Raw genomic sequence first — 3,533 nt, 5'->3', positions numbered from 1 at the left:
ACCATATGTCCCTACTGTCTCCTTATGTTCCATGTGTCTCTGTACCTCTACTGTCTCCTGATGTTCCATGTGTCTCTGTGCCACTTACTGTCTCCTGATGTTCCATGTGTCTCTGTACCACTACTGTCTCCTGATGTTCCATGTGTCTCTGTACCACTACTGTCTCCTGATGTTCCATGTGTCTCTGTACCTCTACTGTCCCTACTGTCTCTACTGTCTCCTGATATTCCATGTGTCTCTGTACCACTACTGTCTCTACTGTCTCCTGATGTTCCATGTGTCTCTGTACCTCTACTGTCTCCTGATGTTCCATGTGTCTCTGTACCTCTACTGTCCCTACTGTCTCCTGATGTTCCATGTGTCTCTGTACCACTACTGTCCCTACTGTCTCCTGATGTTCCCTGTGTCTCTTGTACCTCTACTGTCTCCTGATGTTCCATGTGTCTCTGTACCTCTACTGTCTCCTGATGTTCCATGTGTCTCTGTACCTCTACTGTCCCTACTGTCTCCTGATGTTCCATGTGTCTCTGTACCACTACTGTCTTACTGTCTCCTGATGTTCCATGTGTCCTGTACCTCTACTGTCTCCTGATGTTCCATGTGTCTCTGTACCTCTACTGTCTCTACTGTCTCCTGATGTTCCATGTGTCTCTGTACCACTACTGTCTCTACTGTCTCCTGATGTTCCATGTGTCTCTGTACCTCTACTGTCCCTACTGTCTCCTGATGTTCCATGTGTCTCTGTACCACTACTGTTACTGTCTCCTGATGTTCCATGTGTCTCTGTACCACTACTGTCTCTACTGTCTCTACTCTGCTCTCTGAACCAATAGGGTGTACTGTAATTTCAGACGCAGTACTTTCCAAATAACTGCACTAATACTTAAAAGTACTGCGCTACTTAACTCCAGTATAACTGTGTTTTTTGGGATATAGTACTTGCAATATCAATGATGTCATCAGTGTGCTTGTGTATGCCCTGAAGAGGCTAATGGTTAATTTCCTCCTCCTCCTCCTCCTCCTCCTCCTCCTCCTCCTCCTTCCTCGTCCTCCCTCCTCCTCCTCCTCCTGGTCACTAAGCAACGGTGTGTTCGGAGCTCTAGGAATCCAGGAAACGTCCATATCCTCTGTTTAAGCCTGAGCCAGTTGACATCTGACTTTGTAATTGATTGACATTTGTTGCCACAGTTACGGACAATTACATGTCACCAGAGTTTAAAGGTTAAACGTGGATCCAACAACAAGTGTGTAAGACAGTTAAGGATGAACGGCAGACAATGGAAAAGGAATATATGTATATATTTTTTTTACAGTTGCAGAAATTGTCTAGTAAAATCCGAGTTTGACGCTACAAGCTAAAAAGAGTTGGAAAAGTGTTGACTAACGGAATAGTAAACTTATGAAAAAATTAAGATTGTCGCATGTTCTTTATCTGAAATAGGTATTAAACACCGGGTTCAGAYATGATCAGGTATCTCCTTCGAAAGGTCAAATGGTTACTCCAAAATAGTAACTTGTGTATTGCTTGTTCAATTGTGTTAAACTATTTTAAGTAGCCTAAGTACCAGAAAGTACCCCRTTTTTTTACTACAATTTATAAATACCAGGTAAATACTGGAAACAGTACCTTAAAATAAAGTGCTATTTGGAGCTGGCTGTGTTCCCACGGGCTAAGACTGTCACCAGAGGATCCTGGGATGAGATGAGTATAATAGGTTTATATGTCTCAGCAGACTATAAATGGATGTAGATTCTTCTAGAAGACTTTATTAAAGGTCCAGTGCAGGTTAAACATTATTTTTTTTAATGTCAATATCAAATCATTTTTAGTTAACAAGTACCTACTGTGATTGTTTTCAGTTAAAATAGTTGAAAATAAACAAAAATAGCTTCTTAGCAAAGAGCAATTTCTTAAGCAAGAATTTTGCTAGGACTGTCTGGGAGTGGTCTGAGAGAGGCGGGGAAAACTGGAAACTAGCTGTTATTGGCTGAGAGGTTTAGAACTCTCTTTCTTATTGGTCTATTAACTAATTTACCGCCTGGCCAAAACTTCATCCCACCGAAACAGGCTAAAATTTCTGGCTGTGTTTTCAAACAGCTCTTACACTAAAATGGCATTATCATAATTGTCACAGTTTCACAGTATTATTCCAACCTCATAGTGTGGAAATCTATATTTAAAACACAGGACAATCACCGTTTTTCATCCACTGGGCCTTTATATTATATTTGAGCCTACATCCCGGATGTTTCCAGGTAAAGCTAATGCTGAATGCACCGACTGGATTGGAGGAGATTTGGAATACTGTAGAAACTGGTTTCAGGTCAAAGAGGAAGAAAGACCAAGATATTCTAAGATATTATAGAATCGACTGTTAATTCATAGGCAGGTAGCCTAGTGGTTAGAGGAGGCAGGTAGCCTAGTGGTTAGAGGAGGCAGGTAGCCTAGTGGTTAGAGGAGGCAGGTAGCCTAGTGGTTAGAGGAGCAGGTAGCTAGTGGTTAGAGGAGGCAGGTAGCCTAGTGGTTAGAGGAGGCAGGTAGCCTAGTGGTTAGAGGAGGCAGGTAGCCTAGTGGTTAGAGGAGGCAGGTAGCCTAGTGGTTAGAGGAGGCAGGTAGCCTAGTGGTTAGAGGAGGCAGGTAGCCTAGTGTTTAGAGGAGGCAGGTAGCCTAGCGGTTAGAGGAGGCAGGTAGCCTAGCGGTTAGAGGAGGCAGGTAGCCTAGCGGTTAGAGGAGGCAGGTAGCCTAGCGGTTAGAGGAGGCAGGTAGCCTAGCGGTTAGAGGAGGCAGGTAGCCTAGCGGTTAGAGGAGGCAGGTAGCCTAGCGGTTAGAGGAGGCAGGTAGCCTAGCGGTTAGAGGAGGCAGTAGCCTAGCGGTTAGAGGAGGCAGGTAGCCTAGCGGTTAGAGGAGGCAGGTAGCCTAGCGGTTAGAGGAGGCAGGTAGCCTAGCGGTTAGAGCGTTGGACCAGTAACCGAAAGGTTTGCTGGATCGAATCCCCCGAGCTGACAAGGTAAAAATCTGGCGTTCTGCCCCCTGAACAAGGCAGTTAACCCACTGTTCCCCGGTTGGGCCGTCATTGTAAATAAGAATTTGTTCTTAACTGACTAGCCTAGTTAAATAAAACACATTTAATTATCCCATGCTGTGAGAGTGAAGGATCCCTGGTAGTAAGCCTACTGCCCAGTATTTCTCCATGGCCAAGAGCTCATAAGACATTGGCTGTCAGAACCGTTTGTCTGTGTCGGCTGGCGTGGCGTGCCTTCCTGCCTGCCTTCCTCTTTAATCCTGTTTTCACAGGACTGATCTTCTAAAGGCAGATTTACTATAACAGGAGAGATGGATGCCTGATTTACTATAACAGGAGAGATAGATGCCTGATTTACTATAACAGGAGAGATGGATGCCTGATTTACTATAACAGGAGAGATAGATGCCTGATTTACTATAACAGGAGAGCTGGATGCCTGATTTACTATAACAGGAGAGATAGATGCCTGATTTACTATAACAGGAGAGATGGATGCCTGATTTACTA

Source organism: Salvelinus sp. IW2-2015, unplaced genomic scaffold (assembly GCF_002910315.2).
Source record: "Salvelinus sp. IW2-2015 unplaced genomic scaffold, ASM291031v2 Un_scaffold1587, whole genome shotgun sequence".
Classification (NCBI taxonomy): domain Eukaryota; kingdom Metazoa; phylum Chordata; class Actinopteri; order Salmoniformes; family Salmonidae; genus Salvelinus; species Salvelinus sp. IW2-2015.
This window is presented reverse-complemented; position numbering follows the sequence as displayed.